The 13008-nt window shown below is 50.2% G+C and overlaps 1 protein-coding gene across 4 annotated transcripts in view; it reads right to left on the reverse strand.

Annotated features, from left to right (window-relative positions):
- Window positions 1-13008, reverse strand: part of LOC109899409 (protein kinase C and casein kinase substrate in neurons protein 1-like) — a 52349-nt gene that overhangs the window by 19073 nt on the left and 20268 nt on the right. The window contains exon 1 of one of the 4 annotated variants that reach the window (XM_020494645.2): window positions 9422-9629. The exons of the other annotated variants lie outside the window; for them this stretch is intronic. The gene's annotated coding sequence lies outside the window, so the exon portion shown is untranslated. Of the gene's footprint in view, window positions 1-9421; window positions 9630-13008 lie in introns of those variants that run through there. 4 annotated transcript variants of the gene reach the window in all.

Raw genomic sequence — 13008 nt, forward strand, 5'->3', positions numbered from 1 at the left:
ACAGCAACCCTCCCTCTGTTCTGGTACAGCAACCCTCCCTCTGTTCTGGTACTGGTACAACAACCCTCCCTCTGTTCTGGTACTGGTACAGCAACCCTCCCTCTGTTCTGGTACAGCAACCCTCCCTCTGTTCTGGTACTGGTACAGCAACCCCCCCTCTGTTCTGGTACAGCAACCCTCCCTCTGTTCTGGTACTGGTACAGCAACCCTCCCTCTGTTCTGGTACTGGTACAGCAACCCTCCCTCTGTTCTGGTACAGCAACCCTCCCTCTGTTCTGGTACTGGTACAGCAACCCTCCCTCTGTTCTGGTACAACAGCCCTGCCTCTGTTCTGGTACAACAGTCCTCCCTCTGTTCTGGTACAACAGCCCTCCCTCTGTTCTGGTACAACAGTCCTCCCTCTGTCCTGGTACAACAGCCCTCCCTCTGTTCTGGTACAACAGTCCTCCCTCTGTCCTGGTACAACAGTCCTCCCTCTGTTCTGGTACAACAGCCCTCCCTCTGTTATGGTACAACAGCCCTCCCTCTGTTATGGTACAACAGCACTCCCTCTGTTATGGTACAACAGCCCTCCCTCTATTATGGTACTGGTACAGCAAACCTCCCACTGTTCTGGTACAGCAACCCTCCCTCTGTTCTGGTACAACAACCCTCCCTCTGTTCTGGTACTGGTACAGCAACCCTCCCTCTGTTCTGGTACAGCAACCCTCCCTCTGTTCTGGTACAACAGCCCTCCCTCTGTTCTGGTACAGCAACCCTCCCTCTGTTATGGTACAACAGCCCTCCCTCTGTTATGGTACAACAGCCCTCCCTCTGTTCTGGTTCTGGTACAACAGCCCTCCCTCTGTTCTGGTTCTGGTACAGTAACCCTCCCTCTGTTCTGGTACTGGTACAACAACCCTCCCTCTGTTCTGGTACTGGTACAGCAACCCTCCCTCTGTTCTGGTACTGGTACAGCAACCCTCCCTCTGTTCTGGTACAGCAACCCTCCCTCTGTTCTGGTACAGCAACCCTCCCTCTGTTCTGGTACAGCAACCCTCCCTCTGTTCTGGTACTGGTACAGCAACCCACCCTCTGTTCTGGTACTGGTACAGCAACCCTCCCTCTGTTCTGGTACTGGTACAGCAACCCACCCTCTGTTCTGGTACAGCAACCCTCCCTCTGTTCTGGTACAGGTACAGCAACCCTCCCTATGTTCTGGTACTGGTACAGCAACCCTCCCTCTGTTCTGGTACTGGTACAGCAACCCTCCCTCTGTTCTGGTACTGGTACAGCAACCCTCCCTCTGTTCTGGTACTGGTACAACAACCCTCCCTCTGTTCTGGTACTGGTACAGCAACCCACCCTCTGTTCTGGTACAGCAATCCACCCTCTGTTCTGGTACTGGTACAGCAAACCCTCCCTCTGTTCTGGTACAACAACCCTCCCTCTGTTCTGGTACTGGTACAACAACCCTCCCTCTGTTCTGGTACAACAGCCCTCCCTCTGTTCTGGTACTGGTACAACAACCCTCCCTCTGTTCTGGTACAACAACCCTCCCTCTGTTCTGGTACAACAGCCCTCCCTCTGTTATGGTACAGCAACCCTCCCTCTGTTCTGGTACTGGTACAGCAACCCTCCCTCTGTTCTGGTACTGGTACAGCAACCCTCCCTCTGTTCTGGTACAGCAACCCTCCCTCTGTTCTGGTACAACAACCCTCCCTCTGTTCTGGTACTGGTACAGCAACCCTCCCTCTGTTCTGGTACTGGTACAGCAACCCACCCTCTGTTCTGGTACAGCAACCCTCCCTCTGTTCTGGTACAGCAACCCTCCCTCTGTTCTGGTACTGGTACAGCAACCCTCCCTCTGTCCTGGTACAGCAACCCTCCCTCTGTTCTGGTACTGGTACAACAACCCTCCCTCTGTTCTGGTACAGCAACCCTCCCTCTGTTCTGGTACTGGTACAGCAACCCTCCCTCTGTTCTGGTACAGCACCCTCCCTCTGTTCTGGTACAGCAACCCTCCCTCTGTTCTGGTACTGGTACAACAACCCTCCCTCTGTTCTGGTACAGCAACCCTCCCTCTGTTCTGGTACTGGTACAACAACCCTCCCTCTGTTCTGGTACAGCAACCCTCCCTCTGTTCTGGTACAGCATCCCTCCCTCTGTTCTGGTACTGGTACAGCAACCCTCCCTCTGTTCTGGTACTGGTACAACAACCCTCCCTCTGTTCTGGTACAGCAACCCTCCCTCTGTTCTGGTACTGGTACAACAACCCTCCCTCTGTTCTGGTACAGCAACCCTCCCTCTGTTCAGGTACAGCATCCCTCCCTCTGTTCTGGTACTGGTACAGCAACCCTCCCTCTGTTCTGGTACTGGTACAACAACCCTCCCTCTGTTCTGGTACTGGTACAGCAACCCACCCTCTGTTCTGGTACAGCAACCCTCCCTCTGTTCTTGTACAGCAACCCTCCCTCTGTTCTGGTCCTGGTACAGAAACCCCCCTCTGTTCTGGTACAGCAACCCTCCCTCTGTTCTGGTACTGGTACAGCAAACCCTCCCTCTGTTCTGGTACTGGTACAGCAACCCTCCCTCTGTTCTGGTACAACAATCCTCCCTCTGTTCTGGTACTGGTATAGCAACCCACCCTCTGTTCTGGTACTGGTACAGCAACCCACCCTCTGTTCTGGTACAGCAACCCTCCCTCTGTTCTGGTACAGCAACCCTCCCTCTGTTCTGGTCCTGGTACAGCAACCCTCCCTCTGTTCTGGTACTGGTACAGCAACCCTCCCTCTGTTATGGTACTGGTACAGCAACCCTCCCTCTGTTCTGGTACTGGTACAGCAACCCTCCCTCTGTTCTGGTACAACAACCCTCCCTCTGTTCTGGTACTGGTACAGCAACCCACCCTCTGTTCTTGTACTGGTACAGCAATCCACCCTCTGTTCTGGTACTGGTACAGCAACCCTCCCTCTGTTCTGGTACAACAACCCTCCCTCTGTTCTGGTACTGGTACAACAACCCTCCCTCTGTTCTGGTACAACAGCCCTCCCTCTGTTCTGGTACTGGTACAACAACCCTCCCTCTGTTCTGGTACAACAACCCTCCCTCTGTTCTGGTACAACAGCCCTCCCTCTGTTATGGTACAGCAACCCTCCCTCTGTTCTGGTACTGGTACAGCAACCCTCCCTCTGTTCTGGTACTGGTACAGCAACCCTCCCTCTGTTCTGGTACAGCAACCCTCCCTCTGTTCTGGTACAACAACCCTCCCTCTGTTCTGGTACTGGTACAGCAACCCTCCCTCTGTTCTGGTACTGGTACAGCAACCCACCCTCTGTTCTGGTACAGCAACCCTCCCTCTGTTCTGGTACAGCAACCCTCCCTCTGTTCTGGTACTGGTACAGCAACCCTCCCTCTGTTCTGGTACAGCAACCCTCCCTCTGTTCTGGTACTGGTACAACAACCCTCCCTCTGTTCTGGTACAGCAACCCTCCCTCTGTTCTGGTACTGGTACAGCAACCCTCCCTCTGTTCTGGTTCTGGTACAGCAACCCTCCCTCTGTTCTGGTACAGCAACCCTCCCTCTGTTCTGGTACAGCAACCCTCCCTCTGTTCTGGTACTGGTAAACAACCCTCCCTCTGTTCTGGTACAGCAACCCTCCCTCTGTTCTGGTACTGGTACAACAACCCTCCCTCTGTTCTGGTACAGCAACCCTCCCTCTGTTCTGGTACAGCATCCCTCCCTCTGTTCTGGTACTGGTACAGCAACCCTCCCTCTGTTCTGGTACTGGTACAACAACCCTCCCTCTGTTCTGGTACAGCAACCCTCCCTCTGTTCTGGTACTGGTACAACAACCCTCCCTCTGTTCTGGTACAGCAACCCTCCCTCTGTTCAGGTACAGCATCCCTCCCTCTGTTCTGGTACTGGTACAGCAACCCTCCCTCTGTTCTGGTACTGGTACAACAACCCTCCCTCTGTTCTGGTACTGGTACAGCAACCCACCCTCTGTTCTGGTACAGCAACCCTCCCTCTGTTCTGGTACTGGTACAGCAACCCTCCCTCTGTTCTGGTACTGGTACAGCAACCCTCCCTCTGTTCTGGTACAACAACCCTCCCTCTGTTCTGTTACTGGTATAGCAACCCACCCTCTGTTCTGGTACTGGTACAGCAACCCACCCTCTGTTCTGGTACTGGTACAGCAACCCTCCCTCTGTTCTGGTACAACAACCCTCCCTCTGTTCTGGTACTGGTACAACAACCCTCCCTCTGTTCTGGTACAACAGCCCTCCCTCTGTTCTGGTACTGGTACAACAACCCTCCCTCTGTTCTGGTACAACAACCCTCCCTCTGTTCTGGTACAACAGCCCTCCCTCTGTTATGGTACAGCAACCCTCCCTCTGTTCTGGTACTGGTACAGCAACCCTCCCTCTGTTCTGGTACAGCAACCCTCCCTCTGTTCTGGTACAACAACCCTCCCTCTGTTCTGGTACTGGTACAGCAACCCTCCCTCTGTTCTGGTACTGGTACAGCAACCCTCCCTCTGTTCTGGTACTGGTACAGCAACCCTCCCTCTGTTCTGGTACAGCAACCCTCCCTCTGTTCTGGTACTGGTACAGCAACCCTCCCTCTGTTCTGGTACAGCAACCCTCCCTCTGTTCTGGTACTGGTACAGCAACCCTCCCTCTGTTCTGATACAGCAACCCTCCCTCTGTTCTGGTACTGGTACAACAACCCTCCCTCTGTTCTGGTACAGCAACCCTCCCTCTGTTCTGGTACAGCAACCCTCCCTCTGTTCTGGTACTGGTACAGCAACCCTCCCTCTGTTCTGGTACAGCAACCCTCCCTCTGTTCTGGTACTGGTACAGCAACCCTCCCTCTGTTCTGGTACAGCAACCCTCCCTCTGTTCTGGTACTGGTAAAGCAACCCTCCCTCTGTTCTGGTACAGCAACCCTCCCTCTGTTCTGGTACAGCAACCCTCCCTCTGTTCTGGTACAGCAACCCTACCTCTGTTCTGGTACAACAGCCCACCCTCTGTTCTGGTACTGGTACAGCAACCCTCCGTCTGTTCTGGTACAGCAACCCTCCCTCTGTTCTGGTACAGCAACCCTCCCTCCGTTCTTGTACAGCAACCCTCCCTCTGTTCTGGTACAGCAACCCTCCCTCTGTTCTGGTACAGCAACCCTCCCTCTGTTCTGGTACAACAGCCCACCCTCTGTTCTGGTACAACAGCCCACCCTCTGTTCTGGTACAACAGCCCACCCTCTGTTCTGGTACAACAACCCTCCCTCTGTTCTGGTACTGGTATAGCAACCCACCCTCTGTTCTGGTACTGGTACAGCAACCCACCCTCTGTTCTGGTACAGCAACCCTCCCTCTGTTCTGGTACTGGTACAGCAACCCTCCCTCTGTTCTGGTACAGCAACCCTCCCTCTGTTCTGGTACTGGTACAACAACCCTCCCTCTGTTCTGGTACAGCAACCCTCCCTCTGTTCTGGTACTGGTACAGCAACCCTCCCTCTGTTCTGGTTCTGGTACAGCAACCCTCCCTCTGTTCTGGTACAGCAACCCTACCTCTGTTCTGGTACAACAGCCCACCCTCTGTTCTGGTACTGGTACAGCAACCCTCCGTCTGTTCTGGTACAGCAACCCTCCCTCTGTTCTGGTACAGCAACCCTCCCTCTGTTCTGGTACAGCAACCCTCCCTCTGTTCTGGTACAGCAACCCTCCCTCTGTTCTGGTACAGCAACCCTCCCTCTGTTCTGGTACAACAGCCCACCCTCTGTTCTGGTACAACAGCCCACCCTCTGTTCTGGTACAACAGTCCTCCCTCTGTTCTGGTACTGGTACAGCAACCCTCCCTCTGTTCTGGTACTGGTACAGCAACCCTCCCTCTGTTCTGGTACTGGTACAGCAACCCTCCCTCTGTTCTGGTACTGGTACAGCAACCCTCCCTCTGTTCTGGTACAGCAACCCTCCCTCTGTTCTTGTACAGCAACCCTCCCTCTGTTCTGGTCCTGGTACAGAAACCCCCCCTCTGTTCTGGTACAGCAACCCTCCCTCTGTTCTGGTACTGGTACAGCAACCCTCCCTCTGTTCTGGTACTGGTACAGCAACCCTCCCTCTGTTCTGGTACAACAACCCTCCCTCTGTTCTGTTACTGGTATATCAACCCACCCTCTGTTCTGGTACTGGTACAGCAACCCACCCTCTGTTCTGGTACTGGTACAGCAACCCACCCTCTGTTCTGGTACTGGTACAGCAACCCTCCCTCTGTTCTGGTACAACAACCCTCCCTCTGTTCTGTTACTGGTATAGCAACCCACCCTCTGTTCTGGTACTGGTACAGCAACCCACCCTCTGTTCTGGTACTGGTACAGCAACCCTCCCTCTGTTCTGGTACAACAACCCTCCCTCTGTTCTGGTACTGGTACAACAACCCTCCCTCTGTTCTGGTACAACAGCCCTCCCTCTGTTCTGGTACTGGTACAACAACCCTCCCTCTGTTCTGGTACAACAACCCTCCCTCTGTTCTGGTACAACAGCCCTCCCTCTGTTATGGTACAGCAACCCTCCCTCTGTTCTGGTACTGGTACAGCAACCCTCCCTCTGTTCTGGTACTGGTACAGCAACCCTCCCTCTGTTCTGGTACAGCAACCCTCCCTCTGTTCTGGTACAACAACCCTCCCTCTGTTCTGGTACTGGTACAGCAACCCTCCCTCTGTTCTGGTACAGCAACCCTCCCTCTGTTCTGGTACAGCAACCCTCCCTCTGTTCTGGTACTGGTACAGCAACCCTCCCTCTGTTCTGGTACAGCAACCCTCCCTCTGTTCTGGTACTGGTACAGAAACCCTCCCTCTGTTCTGGTACAGCAACCCTCCCTCTGTTCTGGTACTGGTACAACAACCCTCCCTCTGTTCTGGTACAGCAACCCTCCCTCTGTTCTGGTACTGGTACAGCAACCCTCCCTCTGTTCTGGTACAGAAACCCTCCCTCTGTTCTGGTACTGGTACAGCAACCCTCCCTCTGTTCTGGTACAGCAACCCTCCCTCTGTTCTGGTACTGGTACAGCAACCCTCCCTCTGTTCTGGTACAGCAACCCTCCCTCTGTTCTGGTACAGCAACCCTCCCTCTGTTCTGGTACAGCAACCCTACCTCTGTTCTGGTACAACAGCCCACCCTCTGTTCTGGTACTGGTACAGCAACCCTCCCTCTGTTCTGGTACAGCAACCCTCCCTCTGTTCTGGTACAGCAACCCTCCCTCTGTTCTGGTACAGCAACCCTCCCTCTGTTCTGGTACAGCAACCCTCCCTCTGTTCTGGTACAACAGCCCACCCTCTGTTCTGGTACAACAGCCCACCCTCTGTTCTGGTACAACAGTCCTCCCTCTGTTCTGGTACTGGTACAGCAACCCTCCCTCTGTTCTGGTACTGGTACAGCAACCCTCCCTCTGTTCTGGTACTGGTACAGCAACCCTCCCTCTGTTCTGGTACTGGTACAACAGTCCTCTCTCTGTTCTGGTACTGGTACAGCAACCCTCCATCTGTTCTGGTACTGGTACAGCAACCCTCCCTCTGTTCTGGTACTGGTACAGCAACCCTCCCTCTGTTCTGGTACTGGTATCCCATTTCTTGTTTTATTATCTTTCTATATTTGTTTAGTTTTTCTCTCTGCATTGTTGGAAAGGCAACGTAAGCAAGGATGTCACTGTTGTTTACACAGCATGTGACCAATATGTCATTAAAAAACACCTCAGACTCCACGAGGAATGATTTGTCTCAGAACAAAATAACAGTCTATCCATGCTCAAACGTTAGTGTTTCTAATATTAACCCAGCGCTGAGTAGAAAGGGTAACATGCTAGTATGGAGAATGGTTTCCACTAATGGTGTTGTGGCTAGAGAGACCACCGGCTTGTTGGTTGAGTACTTAATCAAGGCAAATATCATATTCTGCCTATGGCAGTAGAGCCTACAACTTCGAGATTGTACTCCAAGAGAGCGACCAGATGTCTCTTTCACATCCGATACAGCAACCCCTCATTAGCCATGCAATCACCTTGATGGCAGTCTGCTACCAACAATAACAATGTATTTTAATTTGTTAAAATGTAACCTTATATTTAACTAGGCAAGTCAGTTAAGAACAAATACTTATTTACAATGACGGCCTACCCCGGCCAAATCCGAACAATGTTGGGCCAATTGTGCTCTGCCCTATGGGACTCCCAATCACAGCCGGATGTGATACAGCCTGGATTTGAACCAGGGTCTGCAGTGACACCTCTTGCACTGAGATGCAGTGCCTTAGACCGCTGCGCCCCTTGCGAGCACAATAACAATAACACATCTTCACCAAACCAAGACCTGTATGTCGCATTTACAGCAACGACCTGTAACTATTCCCCAGGTCGTTGCTGTAAATGAGAACGTGCTCTCAGTCAACTTACATGGTAAAATAAGGGCAAAATTAAAATCCAAATATTTTAAGCCACTCCCGAGGACGAAGGCCCAGTGAAGCTGCCGCGGAGAGACAATAGAGGGCTCTGCTTTAGAGTGGGGGTGGGGGGTGGGGGCACTGCATGGGTATTTGGGTCACCTCAGCCGTCCTAAACTAATGGCTGGGAAAATACTTTTGACAATTGGGAGGGAGAAGGAGAGAGGGAAAACGAGAGAGAGAAAGAGAGCGATACAGACTTCAAAATGCAGTTTCTCCCCAGACAAAACGTGAGCAGAACGGCATTGGTTGAAACACAAAAAAGGCTTCGGCTGCATGGGGAATGTGTGAGAGCTGGGTGTGCACCACAGTTGGTTAATCCATCAAGAGGAGGCTTTTGTTCTAGTGTAGGACAGTCCTGTCTGGGAACAAGGCTAGATGGTAGTGTATACACACAAACACCACCTCACGCCTCCTCACCCGTTACTATCTTTCTGACAGACAGCATATTTCTACATTCTTCCTGTCCTAAACCATTGTAATATGTACAGAAATCAATACTTGAAATTGATCACAATTCTAATGTATTAAGGCCTACTAGTCTTTTGCACAAAAGAACACATTGAGTCAGTCCAGTTAAACTCTAACACACCTAAGGTGACGAAAGCAGTAACAAACCATTCTTGCTGTCTCATCAAAATCACCATGGAAAGGAACATGAAGTACCTTTTTCTCCTCTACATACCCCAGCAACACTATGAAGAAGATCACAACACACATATTTCATTAGGGCTCTCCATCTCCACACACATAACCAAATATACACACACACACACACGCACCTCAACCTCAAACACACCAGCACATCAACCAACTGCAATAACCAGGCAGTGAGAAACCACTCTAGGCTATAGCCAAGACAAAGGACCGCAAATGAATGCACCCCAAAAGAGGAGGGACGCAGGCAGACTACCTCCGTCCGTTCCGTCCTAACAACAAAAGCCTTACCCCCAGTCCTCCATTAGCAGAGTGAGACACGACGGCTAGCTACAGATACAGCTCCAGCTCTGAGGCACGTGGGCTCCACTCCTCTCTCTCCACTCCTCTCTCTCCTCCCACCCCTTTGTTTTTGTTCAGCTCAGAGGCCCGTTTTCTCAGACAGCTGAGCTCTCGCATCATCACATCATACACCGTCAACAAACATAGACACTGTCTTATCCAAGAGCACAGACACTTCTGGCCAGGCAACGTGTTGAGTGAAGGCGCGTGTGTGTGTGTGTGTGTGTGTGTGTGTGTGTGTGTGTGTGTGTGTGTGTGTGTGTGTGTGTGTGTGTGTGTGTGTTTCTCAATGGCTGAGTGATAATCCTCTGGTGTTTTGCTTGAATGGTTCAGTCAAGGAGGAAGAGAAAAGAGACTCTCAGAGGGAGACGGGGGAGGAGGAACGAGGGATGAGGAGAAGGGTGGGGGGAGGAGGAACGAGGGATGAGGAGAAGGGTGGGGGGAGGAGAAACAAGGGATGAGGAGAAGGGTGGGGGGGACGAGGGATGAGGAGAAGGGTGGGGGGAGGAGAAACGAGGGATGAGGAGAAGGGTGTGGGGGTGATGATGGGGTGTACTAACCATGGCATCATGAGGGCACAGGATTGCATTGATTGATAGGACTAGAGACGGTGAGGGTTAAAGGAGAGACAGGGAACATGGAGGTGGGGAAATATAGTGTGCCTCTGATGTGTAGCTAGGGAAGAGAGTGAGACACAGTGAGGAGGTCTCACTGTGAGACACAGTGAGGAGGAAACAGAGAAGCAGACAGAAATGGAGAATACAGGAGTAGAAGGTAGAGGTGATTGAAGATGGAGGGAGAGAGTCAATTGTACAGGTGTGACCTTTACGACAGATGCCTGCCTAAATTGAGACCCAGTCACTGGCCACTTTAATAAATGGATCACTAGTCACTTTAAACAATGCCTCTTATTACATATCTTACATTACTCACATCACATGTATATACTGTATTTTATACCATCTATTGCCCCTTGCCTATGCCGCTCATCCATATATTTATATGTACATATTTTCATTCACCCCTTTGTGTGTGTATTAGGTAGTTGTTGGGGAATTGTTAGATTACTTGTTAAACATTACTGCACTGTCGGAACTAGAAGCACAAGCATTTAGCTACACTCACATTAACATCTGCTAACTATGTGTATGTGACTAATAACATCTATTTGATTTGAGGTAATAGAGGGAAATGGCATGTTATTATTATTATAATTATTATTATTATTATTACACAAGAGGTTGACTCCACTTCAAAAGAAAAATAGAGTGTATTATCAATCTCATCTAATATTCAAAGGTGGATTTGCGAGTTGCCATGCAGACAGAAAGCCAATAATAAAACCCTGATTTGAATATTCATGAAGCCAAGAGAGCAACTCGGTGCTATGATGAGACAGTCATACGTGAGGGTGATCAGCAGCCAGGAAAATCTGGCAGCACATTCCAGAACAAAGGGTAACATGACGATGCTTTTACAACAGCTGATAGATCTGTGTAATATCATGCCATTCCTGTGAATGTAACCAGTAGTGCTTTCCTGTGTAGACCGAGTTGCTAGAGAGGAGGGGATGAGATGAGAGGTGATTAAACGTCACTGGGTAGGGCGCTAGACAGAGTGATGCTGAGCAGGGCAGGACAGGGGAGGGAGTGGGGGAGGGGGGCAGTGGTAAAATAAGGGGGCCACAGCTACAGCTCCCAGCTAGCCACAGTAAAATTCCACTGCAGTAAAGGACAGGTCCTCTATATCTCAGAACCCATGGCAGCACCACAGCTATTCATCATAAACACTCAATGTGCTGCCTACACATCTCTCTGACTGCAGGCACTCGAGTACAGGTCGAGGAAATTCAGGTTCAGGAAACAACCGAACTGCAAACTGATAACAATAACTTTATCTTAGGGCTTTTAAAGTCAAAATGTCGTCCTATTCTCTTAAAAAAAGCTATTTCAAAACAACTGAATGAATTCCTGTTATGTCCAGTTCAAAGGAGTATTTCACTGTACTGCTGACATTTACATAAAACACTCCCTCAATCTATGTAGGGTAATTTCCCTTGAAGGTAATTGTGTAAGTCCCAATTCCACTGGGCCATACCAACTAAGTCCCAATTCCACTGGGCCATACCAACTAAGTCCCAATTCCACTGGGCCATACCAACTACACAGCATTTATTGGAAATGGAAACCTACGAAAATATAGGCCTATTTGAAATTTGAAATCCTCCAGGTAACTTAAGCCAACAGAGTACGAAACATGAATGCAAACATGCTTTCTGCGGTCAGGCTACTAAGGTACCTTGACAAATGATGACATGATGTCTGTGGTTGTACAGTAAATCTAACATGTCCTGGTTTGATTAGATATGAATCATTTGTCATTGTTACCCTGAGACTGCCTTGTGTCTGAATGGTGGCGTAAGCTACAAGAGTATGTCAGAGCAGGCAGGCTCAACACTGATTCATATTCATTAGGCCAGTGGTTTGTGCATTGTATTCCACCTTAAAACAGGTGTAGACTGACGAACCGTCCTTCTGAAGCACTACTGTGAATGGCCGTAAGATGTCATCTGTTGAAATGGCTGTCGTCCATTCTTGACACATTGGACTAGTTCATATACTGTAGCTTTATAACAACTTATAACGTAACATTAATAGTGATACACTCCAAGGTCATGAAGAAACGGAAAGGCATCATACTATCGAATGTTTCTCCCCTGGCTAAGAAATGAGAGAGAGAAGTACCCTCATTCATTCACTTATTCATTCATGTCACTCTGTAAACCAAACAGAAAGACAACAGACAGAAAACACCACTGTGCTAGCTGTGTCAATACCTGATGGCTTCATCTACATCCGGAGCAGTATACAGTACTCCAATAACAAAGCATCTGTGTGAAAGGCTTCTAAAACAGTGTTCAGCGAAGCGGCACTGCCAGGGAAGTCTGACACATGAAATATCGTTACACCGACAGCAACAAGAGGTTTTCAGTCTGACAGAGGTGGTAAGGAAGCTATTTCAAATAGGCCTACCTAACGCACCCAATGGGAGTGGAGACCTAGTAGATCTCCGAAAATGCCCTCACCCAAAGATAACAGACACGCACATACACGCATGAACACGCACGCACACACCCACACACACTTTCCTCACTGTCTCTGTGTTCCTCCAGTACCCAACTGTTGCTGCCCCTGATATGCCAAAAATCCCACTACACTAGGATCTAGGATCTAGCACTCGTTTTATTCAGGGGAGACGCTGCATCCTGATGATCTCATCATATTCCTGCTCTACATACAGAGACAGTAGACATCATCAATTATTCAGTCGTACTGTGTAAACAGATAGGAGCAATGACCAACTCTACACACCTAGAGGCCTCCGCCAGGGTCCCACAGCTCCAACTCATCCCATATCATTTACCATACAGTACAGACACACTGACAGTCTCAATCAGGAGTGCTGTCATCTTATCAACTATCACTACCTTAGCATTGTATGCTAATCTAATTTATAAAACTTAACATACACAATGA

Source organism: Oncorhynchus kisutch, linkage group LG1 (assembly GCF_002021735.2).
Source record: "Oncorhynchus kisutch isolate 150728-3 linkage group LG1, Okis_V2, whole genome shotgun sequence".
Taxonomy (NCBI): Eukaryota; Metazoa; Chordata; class Actinopteri; order Salmoniformes; family Salmonidae; genus Oncorhynchus; species Oncorhynchus kisutch.